The sequence below is a fragment of the Girardinichthys multiradiatus genome, chromosome 7 (genome assembly GCF_021462225.1).
Source record: "Girardinichthys multiradiatus isolate DD_20200921_A chromosome 7, DD_fGirMul_XY1, whole genome shotgun sequence".
Taxonomy (NCBI): domain Eukaryota; kingdom Metazoa; phylum Chordata; class Actinopteri; order Cyprinodontiformes; family Goodeidae; genus Girardinichthys; species Girardinichthys multiradiatus.
In genome coordinates this window covers 8,931,529-8,955,475 of record NC_061800.1, presented here as the reverse complement: position 1 = coordinate 8,955,475, position 23,947 = coordinate 8,931,529, and positions in this window count along the sequence as shown.

Below are 23,947 nucleotides of genomic sequence, written 5' to 3'. Positions count from 1 at the left end.
GTAACCTCTGCTGATCAGTCTGTTGTTGTGGAATTTTCTTATCAAAGTGGGTAGAAGTTGACTCATAACAAGAGAAAATCCGGACTTTGTCTTATAAGTTTTATTCAAAGGCATTCAGCGTTTGAAGACCCTGACACTGAGGTTAGTCAGTGAAACAGAGCCACGAACAGAAATCACAAACAGTATTTATACCAAAAATGAGGGTGTTATCTCAACTTCAAAGAGTTTTAGAAATATGGCCCCTAGACCCTCCCCGGGTCAGAGTTAACAAAGTTATTTATGAGGGCACCCATCTACCTTCCCTTGAAATATACACTTCAGGAAGTGTTAACAATAAAACTCTCCAGCAGAACACTAATAAAACACAGAGGTCAGAGGAGAGAGGTGAAGGGAATATCATAGCACTTTAAAAGAATTTTCCATTACACTCCTTTCTTCTGATTACAAGATAATCACATAACTAAAAGAAAATTCTACAAAACCATCACCAAAGGAAAAACGACCTCCACCAACCGGTTATCTGGAAAGAAAGTAGCTAGAGCATAAGTAGTATCAATAGGAACTGGTACCAAAAATGGTTGATCATTAATAGCACGTGAAATCAAACAACAAACATAACAACAATCATTTCTTATCTTCCTCACGGTTTGATGCATCACTTGCCACCAGACATTATCAGCATGTTCATAGTAGTCAGAAAAGTGATGAATCTCTCTTCGAATCCGCTGATGAATATTATTAGTCAGATTAACCACACATTGTCTTTGCTGTACCTTTCCCAAAATGAACACAAGAGTTATAAAAATATTTGCAATACCAATTATTAGCAACAGAACAGACTATCTTCCATTTAACTGCATCGTGACCTTGAAGTGGAATGTCCTTTCTTCTGGTACTGAAAGCAAACAGTTTTTTTTTTAAAGAAAACTTAAAAAACAAAAAATCCTGCTGACTCTCCTGAGTGGCTTCAAGCTGTCCTGTTACCAGTCTGGTACAGGTGGGCGGTCGTAGGAAGCTCCTCTAGAAATATATTTAGAAACAGGAACTCTAACCTGCTTAAGAAATTAAGGAGAATAAGCATCGTGGCGCATATTTGACTGTCTCTCTGTTGCAGGCGTCACCAGTTCATCATCCAGAGAAAGGTTATGTGCAATGTGTAGAAGTCTTCCCTGTATGTTTCCTATGTGTCTCTCACTGTGGTGTGTGTGCAGTGAGGCAAATGACCTTATGACTTCTAACTTTCAGGCAATGCGATGGCCTTAAGTAGATTCTGAAATAACGTTGCACTGCCCAAGGGATTATTGTGCCCTTGTAAGAACAGTGTTCTTCAACCACCTCTTCAATCACTCGCCAGTGATCAGCTTACAGTTCTTTGTCTTGTGGTGGTCCGCTGTCCTCACACCTTTCAGCCGTGGATGATCCAGTTGGAAGATGACTTGTGTCCTGGAAGCCAGATGAAGCTAGAGGAGCTGGAGCTTTCCTGCAGCTTTCCTGCAGCTTTCCTGGGTGTCTAGTAGGATCTGATATGGGCCATTCCAGCGCCTGGACTTCCTGTGTTTTCTCCTAGATTCTCTGACCAGAATCCAGTCGCCAGGAATAAAGGACTGGAGGGTGGAAGTGGCTGTTTCTGGTAATGCAGCCTTCACCGTCTGTGAAACTTGAGAAAACACAGTGGACAGGTTTTGACAGTAAAACAACATCCTACCTTCACACAAAGATGTGGAAGAAAATTATCTTGGCAATATCCCCATGTCCAAAATAGGAGACCTGCCACACAGCACTTCAAAAGGACTGAGATTTGCCTCTGTCCTTTGTCACAATCTCATATAAGTGAGAACAATAGGCAGAGCCTTCACAACACTTGGCTAATTTTCAATTCAAAGTCCCATTCTCAAACCTAAGTGCTTAACTACATGAACTTCATCAAAACATCCAACAAAATCAAAAGAATTGATCTTCTGACTTCACCTGATATACTAGCAATGACCATCAGCTAAATATTCTGAATATCAAAAATGTGACATGATGTTTGAGGAAGGTCTGATTACAGGTCAACATTTCATAGTTTCAGAATACCCAAAAAGAATTTCAAAAATGGTCTAATCTGTGGAGATATAAAATTTCACAAAAAATCAACACCATAATTTCAGAGAGGTTTTCATAATGTGGTCTTAGGGAGCTATGCACCATTTATATAAACAAAGTACAACGTCTCTCTCGCATTGTCACTAAGTCCTCACTGGAGGTCTGAGCTACCCTTTTTCCCATGAGTGCTAAAACTTTTGGAACCCCATGTTACTTTATTCTGACATTCCCCTCTTCTGACGCAGGGTCCAACCCCTGCGACAATCCAGCAAAAAGTTTGTACAAAAATGTTTAGTAACCAAGATCACATTACATAGAACCAAAGAAATTAATTCCGACATAACTATGTGTCACTATGAATTTAACGAAGGCAACATAAAGAAAATCCAGATGTTTTTAACTGCAATTCAGTTCCATCAACAACTAAACACAAACTTTAGTTATTCACGTCATCAATGTCTCACTTAGAAATTAGTCACATATCATCCTAATTTGTCTTGTACAAAGATGAGTATTAGATTAATGGACATCCAATGTAATTTGGATGAATAAACCCTACAAATTGAATCTAATAAATAATTCCCACCAAGTATAAAGGCATGACTCTGATTCTTTATCAAAAATATATTCCTTACTTTTGCATATTTTGAACTGTCAGCTAACTTAATGGCACCAGGGAAACTTTCAATCTAATAAATCACCAATGATTCTGCATGCAAAACTAATTCTTCAAACTAGTTTAAACTATTTCATTAACCTTTTAATAGTAAAACACATAAATCTAAAAGTCATGCTACATCCTTAATTATTATACAAAAAAACATGTTATTAAGGCAACAATCACTACAAGCATTTTGATTCTATTGTCTCTTAAACAGTGTTAAAACTCAGGAAGGGAGGTGCTGAGCGTTACCATGACAACAAAGGCATGAACCAACCTAGTAGGTGGGCGGAGTCAGGCAGAACTAACCTCTGATTGACAGCCTATGGGCGGACCCACAGTTTCTTCATCCCATCCCATCTTAGTGAACTTTAAACTACAAAACTGTTAACATGCACCTACCTCAGAAACAAGCTGCTTCTTAACTCTCCTGAAAACTCAAAGTTTTAATCAATCTCTGATTTAGAAACATTATTCCAAACATGGATTATTGTCATGCAACATATAAACAAACATTCATTCCAACAAAACAAAGACAAAACATCAAAGACAGACAAATGGCCAAATTTGAAGCTTCAAGAATTCAAAAAAAATTTTAACAATCTCTTTTCAGAATATGTTTTCTCAACCATATCTTTTAATGCTATAATTGATAAATTTTGTTATGACAATCGTCAGGATCCTTTTTAAAAATGAGTGCACATAGTCCAAAAAATCTCAAAGTATTTAGACGCACAGCAACAGTTTTCTCTTAAATTAATCCAAATTTACTGATGCTGAAACCTTTTGCTAATTCTTTGTACTGTAACTCTGTAATAATAACTACAATCCTGAGAGTTATTGTTATAATTCTCTTTTTGTTTGGCTCAATTTGATCGCAGCTGCATTGCAGAATTTCAAGTTAAATGCAAAGAAGTATTTTTTTTATTTAATTCAATTCAAATTCAAAGATACTTTATTGATCCCCGAGGGGAAATTAGAAAAGTCAGCGTTGACATTTTTATGGTATACCCAAACTAAACAAAACTGCAGTGTTTGACTTAATCAGAAATTAAGATAAGAAGCTTGTCTCCAAACTGGACTTTTCTCCACATAGTGTTTCAAAAAGAACAAACATCATTTTCTTTAATTTGGCTAATTAAATTTTGAGAGTTGGGGAGAACTTATTACTAGAACCCCTCTTTAATAATCCAAATGGTGATAAATGTTTCAATATTTTATCTCTTAATAATCTGAATTCACCTTGTGTACCTTTGTACTCATATGTATTCTTTTAATCTTTAAACCTTAAGAAATCAAACAAGGAGACTTGAGTTTGAGCCGACCATCCTCTTACTGTTAAGAGAGCCTTTATTTCCTTTCTTTTCCTAAAATAAAGGATTTTACTTGTCTTGATTCTGTTATAAAAATCCTAACCTTGGTTCCAAAACTAAACTCTTCAACCCCAATCTGTGTCCCCAGAGTAGAAATTTTGAGTATTATTGCATTTCAAAGTCACCAAAATGACTGGAACTCATCATTGACTTAGATCTATTTTAATAGGTAATCGGTCTACCTTTAATTAAGTATTATAATTTCATGGACCCAAAATCTATGGCTTACAGGCTTCAGGAGTCCAGGAACCACAAGTTGAGTACTACTGCATTGAACAATGGTGTTAACTTTCTGCAGAGATTGAAGGATTGGCTAAATATATTGTTTCTGCTTGGACCATAATCAGATTTAAAATTATTAGTTCACAGCTCCTAATTTACCTCAGATCATATTTGCTTCTAACCCAGTTCATAAGAAGCGTCAGACAAACATTATGCTAAAAAGCCAAAAACAAAACAAAACCCAGATCTGTTTTAAAATAAAGAAAAAACATCCTTAAAAACTTGATACTGTGGTGGAAAATAACTCCACGGTTCTGAAGGCCTTTTCATGCAGAGTCTTTTAGGAAGCATGAGATTAGTTTAATTTTTGTGTGGTACCACTGTCCAATCAGATTCTTTCTAAATAACCCAATTTTTTCATACTCATTTTAAAGGTTTGTTTTACCAAGGAAAATGTGTTTAACAAGACCAATTACTCTCAAAAGTTTTAAAAGTTTTTTAGCTGGTGATATCTTAGAAAACAACAAGTGTTTTAATATTTCTATGCAACACAGAACTGATCAGGTGTCCTTTCCTTCTCCAAAGGGAGAAAAAAGAACCTGCAGAACCAAACCTTTCATAGTTTTTTGTCAGGACTTGATATAAGGTACAGTGTAAATCAACACGCTGCATGAATCAGAAGAGGAAAGAAAAAAAACACTAATATAACCTCTTCCCAGCAGCTGCTGTGAAAAACAATGAATTTGTACTTTCCATAAGCGTCAGTTAACACTTGCGGACAAAAACTGCACCAAACTGTAAATACTGTGTCAGAAACTGTATGAAGACCATCTGCAGTAGAACTAAGCCTGTTTTAATTAGGTCTCTACCCATTAGATTTATGGGATACAAACTCTGACAACAGAAAATGCCTGAAGGAGAAGCCCATCAGGTTTTACACATGCGCTGGGTTTTAAAAATGCTCCTTCATGAGATCTGTCCTGAGAATAACATAGAAACACATGGTTACTGCTGAGTTTTGGAGATGTTGTAACTTCCTCTGCTTTTAATAACTTTTAGTAACTATGATAATTGACCCTGAATATTCCACGACGAAAGATAACTTGTTTATCTGAAAGAATTAACTGGAAAGTATCAAATGAGTTAAGTTATCACCCTTTTAAAGATACTTTTCTAACCCTAAAATAATATTTTAACCTGCTATATCTGTCAACGTCAAGCAAGCGTCACATGAGCAGCGGTTAATAAGCGTTCTTCGTTGCAGAAAATAGGAAAAGATTTATGCAAATGTGTGTGTGTTTGTACGTTACCCCCATCAGTTTCTAAATCGCTCCAGAGTCAGACTGTCATGGCACACAGTCCTCTATCAGTCCAAAAAACAACCAGGCCCTTCCCAGGTCTGATGGTGAGACATTCAATCATTCTTTGTCCACTTTAACTTCTCCAGGAGGGAGAAAGAAGAAATTTTGCTCCGGTTTCTCTTCTGCCCGCACAAGATGCTTTCAATATAAATCCAGTGTATCGCTCTTCTGGCTCTTGCAAACAGCATGGATCGTTGTCCATCTCAGAGGTCCAGATTTCTTCTGAGTTTCGTTTTTTTTTTTCTTGTAGAAAGTAACACTGCGATTTTCAACATGCAGGAAGGCAGATCTCTCTCTTTCAGGCCGTGCTGGAGAAGCGTCTCTGGTGTAGTAGCCATGGAGAAGGGCAGGTTTCTAAAATCCAGACTCAAAAACGCAGATGTTGAACTCAAATCCCATATATGTGTGTATTTGTGTGTGAGAGAGGCAGAAGAAAAGTTTAGTATAGGTTCAGATTTTGTACAAAGAAATATTATCAGTCAGTCAGTTGTCCACCTGCCTGTCACTTCCTTCCACAACATGCACTATACTCCTTTCTAAAACAACTTTCTTTTCGCATCTCTAATGTCCATTTTCACTTTTACCTTCTTTACCGACTGATTGCAATATTTAAGACAAACAAAACTTCCTTCAGGAAAGTTTTAACTCTTTAACCCCTTAATTGATGCACTATGTGCTTTTTAATCTTTTCTTATGTTTTTTTATTTATTTTTCCATCAACTGTTTTACTTGAAACTTTTTAAACTATTTAAATTATTTACACTCAAACTTCCACGCTGTGAAAAACCAAACTTATCTTCCAAATTAAAGCACATTTAACACAATCATCCCCACTTTTTCCTTTCATTATTTTATAAATCAGAGTCTGAAGAAGGAGACACCCCTGATGCCTCAAGGTTCCGGAACCATTTTTTTTTACCCGTTCAGCGGCACGTCTGCCCACTGGCTTTTCTCCTTTATGAGGTGTAGAAAATTGCTAAAAACCACCCGCAAAACCCTGTGTTTTGCTTTATCTTATTGTTACCGATAAGAACCTCCCTGCCATTCCTTTGCAGGGTGACCGGGCCCTCAGCTGATGTCCTCCCTCTCGCAACTCTGGAACCTAATTAATTAGTTAGGAGATGATGGTTAATGTGTAATAAAAATAATAATATACATTATATCATACAGAGCAACTTCTCACCCAGATATATTTGACGACAAATTGTTCGGATCTAATCAGCCAGAAGCCGCAGGCGGACATGAGGACTCCCCTCCGTAAAATGGAAGTGGACTGAGAACAACTCTCAGGCTGGCCAGGCGTCCGTGTCCCATCCTGCAGTTCCTCTGGCACGTTAGATCCTGTTCGTGACGCTAAAATTGTTGTGGAATTTTCTTATCAAAGTGGGTAGAAGTTGACTCATAACAAGAGAAAATCCGGACTTTGTCTTATAAGTTTTATTCAAAGGCATTCAGCGTTTGAAGACCCTGACACTGAGGTTAGTCAGTGAAACAGAGCCACGAACAGAAATCACAAACAGTATTTATACCAAAAATGAGGGTGTTATCTCAACTTCAAAGAGTTTTAGAAATATGGCCCCTAGACCCTCCCCGGGTCAGAGTTAACAAAGTTATTTATGAGGGCACCCATCTACCTTCCCTTGAAATATACACTTCAGGAAGTGTTAACCATAAAACTCTCCAGCATTTGAATTTAGAGTCCATCTGCTCTAAATAACAGAACACTAATAAAACACAGAGGTCAGAGGAGAGAGGTGAAGGGAATATCAGAGCACTTTAAAATAATTTTCCATTACACTGTCCATCCACCTGTCCAGGGAACATACGTGCCGCCACTCTGAGTGATGCTCTGAGAGCGGGCGCGCATTTATCTGTGGTGCCATGGTGCTCATGGATACAAGCCAGGCTAGAGCCCCTACCGCCGTTACCCGACTCGGATTCTGATTGGAGGTAACCCATGGGGGGCACGGATCGAAGGGGCTGTAAACCACCCTCACCAGGGGTATATTCACCCAGGCTCGCAGCTCTGTGTTGAGCGGGGGCATCCCTGATGCGCCGCTTTGTAGGGAGCTGCTGTTGTGCATCCTCTGTGATCTCACCCACTGACAGCTGGGGAGGACAGGAGGGAGAAGGCAACGAGCGCAGCTCTACCGGAGCAGCATAGGATGCTCTCCTGGAGTCATGCTTTGAAACTGTGAGATCGTGGGGCCTCTTAAACAGCCATTTAAAAGGGGCCGTCTCATTAGTAGTGGGGAATGTGTGTGAGGAAAGCACAGCGAGATCGTACGATCTGGCTGAGCCAGAATAAAACGGAAACTTGCTCTTAGAGAAATGTATGTGTTTTATTCCAAAACAATCAGTAGTTTTACACACATACCCCCCCCCCCCCCCCCCCACCAGTCATTTCTTAAATCTCCGCCGTGGCTCCTGTGGAGGGTTGAACCAGGCGGAGGTGGCCAGGTGGTATGGGACGACCGGAAGCCAGAGCGATTAAGAGACCCATGTCTCCTGACCCGCTCAAGTTCCTCTTGAGAGGTCTGCATCTGGCCCAGCATGGACTGGAAATGAGGACCGAACAGCCCATCCGGACTGATCGGTCCCTCCAGTAACTCCCTCTTAAAATCCTCAGGGATGGAGGAGGAGAGCCAAAGCCACATCTGTCGCTGTAGCAAGGTCTGCCAAGCAGCGATGCGGGAGGAGCACACAGCCGACGCCGCACAGAGGTTGAGGATGGTGTCTGCGAGATTGCAGAATTCCTCCACATCGTCCGGAGGCAGCTCCATCTCCCGAGCCTTCTTGGAGATGGCGTAGGCCAGGAAGGCGGTGTTGTTGGTCGCCGCAGCGACCTGAGCGGCACATTGGTGGGAGCGATCAGTCAGCCTGGCCGTGATCTGATCACTGGGGGAGGGGGGCACAGGCCGTCGTCCGATGCGCCGGGCCGACCTAACCCCAAAAACTGCCGACAGACTGGGCTCCAGAGCAGGAACTGGGGGAAACCCCTGATTCGTCAGGGACTCCACCCTCGTGATGGGTGTGAAGGTGGAGACCGGTGCCTTTAGCTGAAGCTCCCGACAGGTAAGCAGGTAAGCAGTTACCGCCGGAAAACGGGGCCAAACCGGATCTCGGCGAGTTAGATGAGCTGGGGCGAATTTTCCCGCCAGGTCATCAGTCGGGAGCTGGGCTCAAGGCGCGGGAACAGGGACACCATTAGCCTCAGCTACTTTAGCGATGATGTCCGGCAGCGCGCTAACAAGTGCGCCCATCGCCGGAAAGGGGGTGGTCGCCGACATCGGGAGGCCCTGAGCCTGGACTGCCTCCGTGTCCTCCATCCGGAGGAAGGGAGTGGAGATATCAGTCGCTGTCTCTGGGGCGGAATCGTCCGATTCCCGCCCAACACCAAAGATGTCCAATGCCTCCTCAAGGGAGCATTGGTCCGCTACGGGGAATTCCCCTTCTAGTGGGGATAAAATGCCGTTGCTTCTCTTCCAGAGGCAGACGCCTGCAGGAAGGACAGGTGGACTGCGGGGTCAAGTCCAGGCTTGCATGATCAAGACCGAGGCAGCCCTCGCAGATGGCATGCAGGTCGTAACTCATGATGTAGCCGGTGTTACAAGCCGGGCAGAGGCGGATAGTGCAGACACCAGCCATGGTTCTTCTTGAATCAGTGCTCTTAAGCTGTAGCTGAAGAAAAATGGGAGCCGTTTGTCCGGTCTCACCGTAATTTATACGGACCGGGGTGGGGCCCACACAGCAGGTGGGCGTGGACTAAAGTTTTCAGTGTGAAGGGATAAACCCACTAGCGATAGCCTTAATGGGCGAAGCCTATAAGAAATGGAATCTGCAAACCTTATTGAGATAGAAGTTTGGCAATGATCATCAGAACATCAGACCTTTATTAGCATTTTTAAGGTCCCTCAAAGATGCTCTACAATGAAATCAGTCAGTCCCATTCACACACATTCACACACTGACAACTTTTCCCCCATGACTGTCATGAGTATCCGCTTAATGGTTTTTAGGATTTTGTGTTTTTATAATGTAAAGCACTTCGAATTGCTCCGCCGCTGAAATGTGTTATACATATAAATTTTCACTTACTTACTTACTTCCCTGTCAGAGCAATTTCATTGGCAAAAATTTGAATATAATTTTATTTTTTATATTTTTTAAATGTATATTGTTTTCTCATAACCTCTTTTCTTTCCACCAGGTGTGTTTTAACAGTTTCAATTATTTGTTATCCACCAAGGATCAATAAGGTGGTGTTGGTGGGGTCCACCTTGAAAGTGTTGTCTGTTGGGTCCGTCCACTCTGGAGAAGTGTTGTGTTATCATTGTCAGGTCAGTGAGATTCATAAGTCAGTCAGAACCTTGGTCTTTAGATCTTGGGTCGTTTTTGGTCAATTGGTCTGTGCACATAATGTTTCATAGATCCAGCCTATGATTAATCAACAAAACTTCCACATAGTGTGAAGTTATTTCTCCAGCTTCCACCTATTGGAGAAAAATTTATTGTTACTAAATGAACTGCATTTCCTAGGAACACTGCATCCCACTGTCTTCCTCCTGGATGAGCATCACCTGCTGAAAAACTTTCATCATTGTATTAGTCAGTTTGTTTCACATATTCACTCAGATCTTTATATTATACCAATAGGTGAAGTTGTTAGTATCTCATGTAGACTGACATATACTGTTGCATTTGAAGAGGATCTCAGCTTATCCATGTATGCTGCTGCAATGTCTATCATTTCTTCATCTTCACCATGAGTATTATCTATATTGTCCCCTCTATCATCTAGTCATGGTTTCTAGCCCAATGACCATACTCTCCACAAGTCCAGCACGCATCATCTCTTCCGTCATCTCCCACTCTCACTTGCCTCCGTCCACGCCCCCTAAGGCCTCCTCTTCCTCTGAAAATTCTTCTCATTCTACCCCTCGCCCTACTTACTGGTCTTGCATAAAATATGTCATCTTCAGCATAGATGGTATCAGTAGGGAGTAGTTTTTTCTTTCCACTGACCATCTTTTCAGCATGCATTGCCCAGTTCTGCCAACTAACCGAGCAGGTGGGTAGATCAATATTGTGTTGTGTGACCCAGTTACGAATGTTGGGCAAAGTATTTGCCTGGAGGGTATTTTTTAACTGCTGTTGATAGGAACTGTCATCAGCATTATTGTGTTGCAGTCCACTATTCCTTTTAAACACTTCCTCTATACTCAATGATTGGCTCCCGTATTTTCTGTTTGGTCTGGTTAATGATGGTATAATCTGCTCTCTGTCTAAACTCTCCTTCTATTGGGGGCTGCTTCTGAACGCAGCTTCCCATTTTAAGAGTTGTTTTTTTTTTATCTATTACAAACTATTGTTAAGAACTGAGTTCCACTTCTATTAATTTATATTAGTGCTATTTATTTGATTCTTTGTGCTTTATTATATATACTTTTATCCTATTTACTCTAGATTATTATTATTATTATTCGGACTCCGCTCTATTTATTCAGGTTGTCCCGCTTAGTGAATCATGTGATTCTGCATTCATACTGTCAGGTTTAAACAACCTAAAATACCTATAACATAACAAAAAGAAAAGAAAGACAAGATAATTAGTTTCTTACTCGCTGTGAGGAGAACGGACAGAGATGTGCTTCAGTTACAAATCTCCTACCGCTCTGAAACACATCTCGCCAAATCCTCTCTTTTATTATCTTTAGGGTGGTTCCTAGTTACATAAACGTTGCTGTTCTAAAGGGTGGGGGAACTCAAACAGCAGCAACGTGACATTGGTCATGCACACCATTAACTTGTACAAACACACTTGCATTGTCTCCATAATCTTAAGATATGGAGCTCAGCACGATCAGCTGTTATCCTTGTGATGAGTCCCCAACTGTGACTGCATCATCCCGATTCCACATTTCCCCTTTGCCTGAAAATCAACTCATCACATGTTTGCTTACACATACAACATGAAAGGTTATGAAGGTCAAATAGCAAAGGTAATAGGAAGAGAAAATGTAAGATAAATCTATGTACAATTATTCCAACATTTCCCCCCTGTTTATCTTATAGTTGCTCATAGTCTCATATCACTTAAACAGCCACTTCTTTTGGATTTTTAACTGTAAGATAATTTTTCATGAGCACAAATATAATATAATTGCTGATGGCAGCAGTGTTGTTAGGTATGAATGTGCAGGTTTGTTCTCCAAAAATTGCACAAACACCTCCTTTTTCAAATAACAACATGTCCAAAGCAATTCTGTTCTGGAATGCCATCAGGGAAGTTGAAGCCAATTGGTCATGGACAGCTTCAAACCCGCTTTGAGTCCAATTTCCTAGTTTTTGGACATTGTAGTGGATATAGTTGATCCTGTCTACGTTTTTGTTCTTTGTACAACAGATACTTGATTCAAATCTTGCAGCTACTTGTTGGAATAATTGTACATAGTTTTTTTCTTATATATTTCTTTTCATCTTATATATTTTTTTCCTTTTCTTTAACTTGACTATTTGATCTTTATAACCTTTCATGATGTATGTGTGAGTAAGGATGTGATGAGTTTGTCTGCAGGCAAGGATCAAAGGTGGAGCTGAGAAGGAAGCAGTCACAGATGAGGGTGTCATAAAGAGGGTGGCTGATTGTGCTGAACCGAAGACACACTGATCTTAAGATGTGGGAGACTGTGGAAGTGTGTTGTTACAAGATAATGGTGTTCATGACCTGTATACGTTGCAGCTGATTTTCCCATCCTTTAGAGAGCAATGTTTATTGTAACTAGGGAACCCCCAAAGATAATAAAAAGAGAGGTGCGGACAGATGGTTTTCAGAGCGGTAGGAGATTTGTGACTGAAAGCACATCTCTGTCCGTTCTCCTCGCAGGGAGTAAATAACAAATTCTTTGTCTTTCTCTTCTTCTTGTGAAGATTATAAGTATTTTAGGTTGTTTGAACCTGACACTACTTGATCAGCTAATTTATATTCATCAGGCACTCCTAGAGGTACCCCATAGCATCGATGTACATAGGGTCTCCCTCAGTCTCCCAAGATGCAGCTCTGTGTTTTCTATTACGCCAGTCATGTGGTATGACACTAGATAGTCCATGTTTTACTTCATCTAGTGACATAGGATATACCGAAACTGGTAACAATAAAGTAACTAGAGTACAGAGCCCCGTTACATTTGGAGATAATCGATCAAACAACCTGTCATCACCATACCATCACCAAATGTCTCCTTGTCAAAATAAGGTGAGATTTTTCCATGTAATCCATGCAACATTTAGTAACTGCTCACAGTTAACTCCATAAAAGTTACAATAAATATCCTTATGTGTAATCCATGCAATAATTATTAAAACACACAGTTGAGGCAGTAGAGAGTGAAACAAGCATGTTCTCATATTCTGGAGCTGAGAGACTGGAGAGGCCTGTGTGGAGCCACATATTATCTGCCACATATTAACTGTCTTATCTTTTGCAGAAGTATAAACAACAAGTATCCAATGATGTATGATGATTTTCCAAGTATCAAAAGCAATCAGTGATCTTTTCCATTATTTTACAAGTATTAAATGCAATCAGTAATCTTTGATCATTAAGTAAAAAGATATATGATTGAAATGTGGGTAAGAACTGAGAATTAAATAAAAAAAAACAGCTCAATCAGCTATATATGAAAGAGATAATCATTTGTGAAGCATGAATAAAAAAAGAATGAAGTGATGGTTTTGTAACTGTGTTTTAAAGTAAATGCAGAAAGCTGAGAATAGAATGTGTAATACTGTGTAAAGTTTAAAACTGATCAGATTAGGGAAAGAACTGCAGGAAGACTAGGAGTGACGAGAGCCAGCTGGATGCTGACATCGAACCTTTTGAAGGCTAACGGAAGGAAGGGAGGATGCGACTACAGCCAGTTGTGTGCCCATAACCGGCATCTCCAAGGCCGGAAAACAGCATCAGTAGGTCACGATGACCATGACTAAAGTATTGAGCAGTAACCAAGAAGCTGATCTAAATAGGTTGTACAATAACTGAGAAGCCTAATAAGGGGCTGACTGGTGAAAGCATCAAGCACCATAAAAGCAATGCTCAAGGAGGGAATGGGGTTTTTTCCTCGCAGAAGACCAGCGAACAAGATCGGACGGAGAAAAGAAGCTCAGATGGAAAAGGAACAGAGACACAGCTGATCGACTGCATTAAAAAGAGGATCAACCTGTGTGCCCAGAAAGGACTGTGCCTCAAAATTAAGAATCTGATTTAATCTAAAGCCTTTTTATCCAAACAACAGAAGTGAACTTGATCGGTGAACAGCTGATTGCTCTAAGTTTCAGGCTTCTGGAAGTCCTGAATCAACCTCATTTATGTCTCCGGGTTTCCTTCAACTCTTCAGCCTCTGGAAACTACTGTCTTCAGAGATATATGACAACACAGATCCTGTTTAACCATCGAAGCCTGGAGCATCAGTGCCTGCCACTTAAAGGAAGAAAACTGAAGATTAGGTCGTATTCCCTTCAAGAAACCACTTGTTGTTACCAGAAGAAACTTCTCCATCAGGTGCATGGATGAGCCTCCATCTTCAAAGCCTCTCCAAACTCACTAGTTTCAGCATCAGGGAAAGACAGGTTGAGTTAATTGATTCATTCTATTGTTGAAATTATTTTGTGTTGCCGAATTTAATCTGTTACTGACCCCTGCAAAAGCGTTACTAATTAAAGAAAGCATATAAAATTATAGTTAAATCGTGGACATTCAATTATTTGAGTCACCATATTTTTGGTTTTTCATTGGTGGTAAAAAGTCTTGTTTCCTGGTTCTAAGATATTTTAGGAGGTTTTTATAGGTTGCCTTAGCCAAGTTTGTTAAAACAGCGCCCTTGGGGCTCATGCCGAGCCACTAAAATTAACCTGGCCCATATACCAAGAGCCAGTTGTAAAATTAGGGAATGAGCAGCTGTGAACAAAAGTGACTGTTGAACGTGTGGATGACTGCGATAGGCTACTCAGTCGTCCAGACCTCCAGTTGAAGAAGGGCGAGACTTTTGTATGAAGGCTGTCAGAGGCTAGGCGAGTCATTTCCCGACACCAACTTAAACAGAACTTTCAGTAAACCTGCTTAGTAAGATCTTTCAGGTTTAGGGAAGTCCGGACCCGTTGGATGGAGAGCTGGATTGAGCAATCCCTTTAGACATAGGGAAGTAGGAGGGAGGGGTTAGCTCATCGGACAACGAAATCCACTAGAGACTGGTTTAAAATACTTATTTACTTTTACAGTTGTAGTACACCATACTACAGTTAGATTTTCTAATTTATTGCCTCTCTCTGTCATATTAATACATGTGTAGTTTCCAGTGGTGACCCTTTTATGGAATAACGGTTTACTTTTGTCTGCTCTAGTTAGAGGAAAAACAGAATCCCAGTGCTGACATGTTTCATTAGGATTAGTTTGATTCATCACTTCCATCATACAGGGTTGTGGTATTACAGCTGGAATTACTTGTAACAAAGGCCTGGGGCCCATACACACTACACAATCTCTTTTAGTCATGTTAGCCGCTTGTTCTACCATCAATAACCAGTTATTATTTGTTTTTTATACTCCAGTAATAACCCGGAACCAGTCATCTGTGGTGGAGTTTCCTGGCATAATTTTTACTCTCTTTGCCGTGGTCTTAGGGAAGAGAGTTGTTTCACTTTTTACTTCACAAACAATAAGATCAAAGTTTGGGTCTGACCCTGAAACCCAGGCCCACAGGAGAAAACCCCAACATTTTTCTCTTGGTGAAGGGTAGTCGGGAGGGAATAGAGTTATGTGTGAGGTTAATGGTTACTTGGATTGCATTATCACCTTCATGGAGTCTAAACAATTTCTTTTGATGACTAGCATAAGCAGTGGTGCCCCACGTTGGTGTCCAATTGTTTCCTTCATTGGCTACCATCGTGGACCATGAGGTGTCTCTTCTGTCATTAGTTAAGTACCATTTATAACTTCTATAATCCTGTCCTTTCCTTCCTCGTTTGGTCAAGCTAATGAGTGGGATCAGCACCACAGCTATGGTATTAGATTTCACGCACACTTGAATGCCATAGGTGTAAGAATTAAGTTCAGTACACATAGTTGGGTTATCTTGACTGGTTCCCAGAGGTACCAGAAAAATAAGAAAGTCAATATGAGAAAAAGTATAAATGCCCAGCAACGGACTGCATCACTAATCCATCTAAGAGTAATTTTGGCTGGAATCTGGCTCCTCTAAGTGGTTCCAGTGTCTTAATTTTCTTCACTGACTTTTCTCTCCAGCCTCTAAATGTATTGGTCCACCCTATTATCAGGCTGTAATTCACCTCCCCTGGTGGACTTTTCAACCGAAATTACCTTTTTACAATGTGTTTTCCTGCTGGGAAATAGAACATTCCTCCTTAGTTTGAATTTATTTCTGTTGCTTTTCTAACATACTCTTCATATAATCAGCTAGGTTGGCTACTTCATCTAACTCCCACTGATTTTTGAACTGTGGTAATCTGTATGGTCTTCCAAATAACGTTTCATAGGGTGTTAGCGCTGAGGTGCTTGTGATGTTTATATATAGTTTTACTAGATCCAGACACTGTGTCCATGGTCTTCCTGTCTCTTCAATACACTTTTTCCGGCGGTTCTTTATAGGCCCATTCATTCTTTCCACTAATCCAGCACTTTGAGGGTGGTAAGTGCATTGGTTTCTTAGATCTATGTGAAACATGATTCCTATTTTCTTTATTATTTGATTTACAAAATGGGCTCCATTGTCACTATATATTTTCTCAGGAATCCCATATCTGGGAATGATATCTTTACACAGTGCTTTTGCTACAGTTAAGGCATCTGGATGTTTAGTTGGAAATAGTTCTATCCATTTAGAAAGTGCATCTATAATGACTAAACAGAACCTTTTCCCTTCAATGTGGTTTAGTTCAATAAAATCCATATGAATTGTTTGGAAAGGGTATTGTGGTTTTGGAAATTGTCCCCTTCGTGGTTTTAGATTCCCTTGTGGATTATGTTTTGCACATGTTAAACATGTTCTACAAAATTTTTTGAATAACAGTTAAATACATATGTTGTATAATATTGATGTATCTGTCCTACCATTCCCCCCGTTGAGACATGTGAAACACCATGGCTCAGTATTGCTGCCCAATTGTATAGGTAGGATAGGTTTGTTATCTGGTCAAATATAGATTTCATCTTTTAATGTAGCTCCATATTTGTTCCACATTTCTATCTCCTGTGGTGGGCCTTGTTGTTGCATTTCTTTTAACACAACATTGTCTACACTATGCTGTTTTTCCATAACTAATATATTGATTTGTCCAGCTGCAGCCGCTTTTGCTGTCTCATCTGCAAATGCATTTTCTTTTATGACATCATTTGTGCCAGAAGTGTAAGCTGCACACTTACAGACTGCTAATTTTCTAGGGAGGTGTACAGATTTCAGTAAGTTTTTTAACAAATCAGCATGCATTACTGGTTTCCTAGTAGACGTTACCATGCCTCTATTTTTCCAATATTGAGCAAATGTATGCACTGTTGCAAATGCATATTGACTATCAGTATAAATAGTTACTTCCTCATTTGCAAATAGTTTGCAGGCCTCGGTTAGCGCAATAAGCTCTGCAGCCTGTGCAGAATAATGTGAAGGTAATTGTTCCGCTTTTAACACTGTATCTTTCGTCACCACTGCATATCCTGTTTGTGTCTTCCCTCTCTCATCTTTTCTGGAGGAACCATCTACATAGACTATCTTGCCCTGTACCAGGTGTTGATCCTGCAAATCACTTCCAGTTTTTGCTTCTTTTTCTGCTAATTCTTGACATTCATGCTGAATTCCATCTTCAGGTGTGGGTAACAATGTTGCTGAGTTTAAAGTGGTGCACCTTTCTATAGTTAAGTGTGGTTGTGACAGTAAGGTTGACATGCAGGACAAATGTCTGGCAGGTGATAGAAAGGTCATATTTGTTTTCAGTAATAATGCTGAAACTGCATGGGGAACTCTTAAAGTTAAAGGGTGGAATAACACTATTGTGGCACTGGCTTTAACTGCCATTGAGGCTGCAATTACAGCTCTCACACAATATGGTTGCGCACACGCAACACTATCTAGTTTTGAGGAGAAATAATCTATTGGTTTCATTTTATCTCCATGTTGTTGAATCAGAACTGAAGTCATAAAATGTCCTATGCAATCTATCATCTGAACAAACTGTTTACTATAGTCTGGTAATGCTAATGCAGTACTGGAAACTAGAACTTGTTTTATGTTGGTAAATGCTTCTTCAGCTTCTACACTCCATTTCAGTTCAGATGTCATTTTCAACTCTTCCTCATACATTAGTTTGTTTAATGGAGCTACTATTTCTGCATAATTTGGCACCCAGTTTCTACAATAATTAGTTAGTCTAAGGAAGGACATCATTAGCTTTTTTGTTACTGGTTTTGGAACTTGTAATATTGCAGTCTTTCTTTCTTCTATAATTGTGCGTCCCCTGCGCTAAGATTGTGGCCTAGGTATTTAACCTCATTTTTACACAACTGAAGTTTCTTTTTACTGACTTTGTGTCCCTCTTCTGCTAAATGTTTTAATAATGCTATTGTGTCATTTTTACAGGTCTCCGCAGCAGGAGAGGCTAATAGCACATCATCAACATATAGTAAAACCTGACTACCTCCTGGAGGGTCAAACTTGGCCATGCTTGCACTCATTACCTGAGAGTATATAGTTGAACTTTCACAGAAGCCTTGAGGTAGTCTGGTGTAAGTATGTCTTTGTCCCTCAAAAGTGAATGCAAACCAGAACTGACTATTTTTATCTATAGGTACAGAGAAAAATGCATTGCTAATATCAACTACAGTAAATACTCTAGCATCTGGTCTTAGGGAAGTTATTAATGTATATGGATCAGGAACACACGGTGCGCTCTGAACAACTGCATTGTTAACTGCCTGTAGGTCTTGTACCATGTGCCATCCTGTTGATGGAGCTTGTTTTTTAACTGGAAAAATTGGGGTGTTATATGGTGAGTCTTCGCATTTATTATCACCCCTGCAGTTATTAAATCCTCTATTACTGGTTTTATTCCTTCAAGTGCATCATGTTTCAAAGGGTATTGTTTTACACTGGGCCTGTTTTGCTCTGATTTGGACAGTTAATGCTCCTTTTACTAAGCCTACGTCAGTGGCGTCGTTTGACCATAACTTATCAGGGACTTCAATCAAGAACTGTTCCTCCTGTTCAGTAAGGAATATTTCTCATTGTTGCTTTGTATGCAAATGTATCCCTTCCTGCACTGTTATTGTCCAGAATAATGGCTTCCTAGTTAATCCTGTAGACGCATTAGTTTCTATTTTCATTGATGTTGCAAACCAGTCAGTGGCATATTTTCCCCTCTGCACTGTCATTGTGTGCAAGTACTGTGTTATTGTGTATAGGGTTCCAATTTCCCCTAATGTGATGCCAGTCAGTTCCTGTGACTGTGATCCATGCTTATTGAACTTCCTCACCATTCAAATGATAGGATCTTCTAAGACTCTCTAGGTCTACTCCACACTGAATGGGATCCTCTCTGGGGGAGGTTACGCCCTCCACAGCCTTTTTAACATCCTCCATTGTCCATGTCCTACATACCAAAATGGTAGGAGGTTGATTATCTCCAACGTTTGGGTTGGCCACCTATATCATGGGATACGTTTCTGCTAAACCAAGGTTTTTGTCATGAGATAATTTGGGAGCTGTGGGGACTACTCTTGGGGAGTGAGTTAAAGTTGGAGAAAAAGTTCTCCTATACTGTCTAGACCATCTTATGGAGATCTTATTAGATCTAATCTGCGGTGGAGTGCGGTATTCAGATGGTGGATCTTGTAGGGGCAAGCCCGGATATATAGATGAGGTTACAGCTGTTGCATGTGCCTGTGGTTGCTCATCTATCTGTTCTTCCTGCTCTTGCTCTTCTTGTAGTAGTACAGCTGCATTTCCTGGTTGTCTCCACCGAGCCCCAACACACCCAGTCTCATTGTCTTCAGCTCTATGAAACATTAATGGTTTCCTATGATTTTCTTCTTCGATTTCTGTCTCTTCCTCTTTACGCTTCTTTACTCCTTCCTCTCTCCTTTTAGCTACTTTTAACCAATAATCTACATCCTCATAACCTTCTTTTTCCATTTTTCTTGAGTCACGTTTTGTACTTTTAATTATTGCATCTTGTAGATTAACACATTTTTGAGAGTTTGATTGACTCTTTGATTGAATCATAATTATATGTGGTTATCCATTTATCTAAATATTTTAATTTGTTTGGATTCTGTGCTTCTATGAATTTCCAATCTTTGCATTGTAATTCATCTTTTGATTTATTTTTACGTGCCCCTTTTCCCATTTTTGAAAAATGTGGTCCAGTATATCAATACCTTGGGTATTCTAAATGCTGGATTATTCTGCTCAGTAGGGTGACAGAAACATCTCGTTTTGTGGTAATTCTCACTTCAACTCCTTTGAGTGGAGAATTCTTGCCTTTGCATCCACAAAAGTTAAGTCACTTACAATCCTACTGCTTTGGTATGAGGCAAACCTAGTGGTTTAAAACCTCCATTCATTTCTCACATTAACACATTTTTTTTTTTTTTTGTTTAAAATGCGGAATTTTCTTAGTATTGTTTAAATGCTTATCAGCACTCCGCCGTCCCTTTTTAAACACGGAATTTTCAGTATTACTTCTTAATACTTTTCAGGACTCCGCCGTCCTACTTTACCTGTTAGTGCCTAAGATACACAGGGTTTCACATCACGCAATGACCCCCAGTCGTTTGTCACACTTTTTAATCCAAACTCAACTCACCACTTTGTCTGTTCCCTCGCTTGGAGTTCTGTTAGCTGTCAGACCCCAGCGGGCGGGCCGAAGTCCAGTCCCAGAAAGGGTCTGAGAGTCTCCCTGATGGAGCCTGCCGTGCGCACGGTCTTTACTGGATTCCACCAACCCGCTGGAATCCTCAGGCGTATTGGAATGCGGCTCGAAGGACCAAAAATGTCAGGTTTAAACAACCTAAAATACGTATAACATAACAAAAAGAAGAGAAAGACAAGAGAATTAGTTTCTTGCTCGCTGCGAGGAGAACGGACTAAGATGTGCTTCAGTTACAAATCTCCTACCGCTCTGAAACACATCTCGCCAAATCCTCTCTTTTATTATCTTTAGGGTGGTCCCTAGTTACATAAACGTTGCTGCTCTAAAGGGTGGGGGAACTCAAACAGCAGCAACGTGACATTGGTCATGCACACCATTAACTTGTACAAACTCACGTCATTCATGACAACCCTTGGGCCATTTATGCTTGTAATGTGTGTCGATGAAAATTTTTATACTATTCTAACAAAAGGGAAACATTAGAACGTATGCTTTATATCACTATGGTATAAATGGGAAAAACAGCTATGAGTAATATTAACAAAGGTTATTCCTAACAACCCCCCTGATGAGGTGTCATTTAAAGGCACCTCACTAATTTAGATCAGTTAACCCCCCAGGCACTGGGTAGATCTTGGACCACCCGCAACTGGGTAACCCCCCTCGAAACAATCATTCAACCCTGTATGTACCGTATAGACCAAACCTTTGGACACACCTTCTCATTCAGAGTTTTCTTTATTTTCATGACTATGAATATTGTAGCTTCACACTGAAGGCATCAAAATTATGAATTAACACATGTGGAATTATATACTGAACAAAAAAGTGTGAAACAACTGAAAATATGTCTTATATTCTAGGCTCTTCAAAGTGTTTTGCTTTGCTTTGATTACTGCTACGCACACTCTTGGCATTCTGTTGATGAGCTTCAAGAGGTAGTCACCTGAAATGGTTTTCACTTCACAGGTGTGCCCTGTCAGGTTTAATAAGTGGGACTTCAAGCCTTATAAATGGGGTTGGGACCATCAGTTGTGTTGTGCAGGAGGTGGATAGAGTACACAGCTGATAGTCCTACTGAATACACTGTTAGAATTTGTATTATGGCAAGAAAAAAGCAGTTAAGTAAAGAAAGACGAGTGGCCATCATTACTTTCAGAAATGAAGGTCAGTCAGCCCGAACAATTGGGAAAACTTTGAAAGTGTCCCGAAGTGCAGTCGCAAAAACCATCAAGCGCTACAAAGAAACTGGCTCATATGAGGACCGCCCCAGGAAAGGAAGACCAAGAGTCATCTCTGTTGCGGACGATAAGTTCATCCGAGTCACCAGCCTCAGAAATCGCAGGTTAACAGCAGCTCAGATTAGAGAACAGGTCAATGCCACACAGAGTTCTAGCAGCAGACACATCTCTGGAACAACTGTTAAGAGGAGACTGTGTGAATCAGGCCTTCATGGTAAAATAGCTGCTAGGAAACCACTGCTGAGGACAGGCAACAAGAAGAAGAGACTTGTTTGGGCTAAATAACATAAGGAATGGACATTACACCAGTGGAAATCTGTGCTTTGGTCTGATGAGTCCACGTTTGAGATTTTTGGTTCCAACCACCGTGTCTTTGTGCGGCGCAGAAGAGGTGAACGGATGGACTCTACATGTCTGGTTTCCACCATGAAGCATGGAGGAGGAGGTGTGATGGTGTGGGGGTGCTTTGCTGGTGACACTGTTGGGGATTTATTCAAAATTGAAGGCATACTGAACCAGCATGGCAACCACAGCATCTTGCAGCGGCATGCTATTCCATCCGGTTTGTGTTTAGTTGGACCATCATTTATTTTTCAACAAGACAGTGATCCCAAACACACCTCCCAGCTGTGTAAGGGCTATTTGACCAAGAAGGAGAGTGATGGGGTGCTGCGCCAGATGACCTGGGCTCCACAGTCACTGGACCTAAACTCAATTGAGATGGTTTGGGGTGAGCTGGACCGCAGAGTGAAGGCAAAAGGGCCAACAAGTGGTAAGCATCTCTGGGAACTCCTTCAAGACTGTTGGAAAACCATTTCAGGTGACTACCTCTTGAAGCTCATCAACAGAATGCCAAGAGTGTGTGGAGCAATAATCAAAGCAAAAGGTGGCTGCTTTGAAGAACCTAGAATATAAGACATATTTTCAGTTGTTTCACACTTTTTTGTTCAGTATATAATTCCACATGTGTTAATTCATAGTTTTGATGCCTTCAGTGTGAAGCTACAATATTCATAGTCATGAAAATAAAGAAAACTCTTTGAATGAGAAGGTGTGTCTAAACTTTTGATTTGTACTGTACAGGTCATTCTCAAAAAATTAGCATATTGTGATAAAGTTCATTATTTTCCATAATGTCATGATGAAAATTTAACATTGATATATTTTAGATTCATTGCACACTAACTGAAATATTTCAGGTCTTTTATTGTCTTAATACAGATGATTTTGGCATACAACTCATGAAAATCCAAAATTCCTATCTCACAAAATTAGCATATTTAATCCGACCAATAAAAGAAAAGTGTTTTTAATACAAAAAACATCAACCTTCAAATAATCATGTACAGTTATGCACTCAATACTTGGTCGGGAATCCTTTGGCAGAAATGACTGCTTCAATGCGGCGTGGCATGGAGGCAATCAGCCTGTGGCACTGCTGAGGTCTTATGGAGGCCCAGGATGCTTCGATAGCGGCCTTTAGCTCATCCAGAGTGTTGGGTCTTGAGTCTCTCAACGTTCTCTTCACAATATCCCACAGATTCTCTATGGGGTTCAGGTCAGGAGAGTTGGCAGGCCAATTGAGCACAGTGATACCATGGTCAGTAAACCATTTACCAGTGGTTTTGGCACTGTGAGCAGGTGCCAGGTCGTGCTGAAAAATGAAATCTTCATCTCCATAAAGCTTTTCAGCAGATGGAAGCATGAAGTGCTCCAAAATCTCCTGATAGCTAGCTGCATTGACCCTGCCCTTGATAAAACACAGTGGACCAACACCAGCAGCTGACACGGCACCCCAGACCATCACTGACTGTGGGTACTTGACACTGGACTTCTGGCATTTCGGCATTTCCTTCTCCCCGGTCTTCCTCCAGACTCTGGCACCTTGATTTCCGAATGACATGCAGAATTTGCTTTCATCCGAAAAAAGTACTTTGGACCACTGAGCAACAGTCCAGTGCTGCTTCTTTGTAGCCCAGGTCAGGCGCTTCTGCCGCTGTTTCTGGTTCAAAAGTGGCTCGACCTGGGGAATTCGGCACCTGTAGCCCATTTCCTGCACACGCCTGTGCA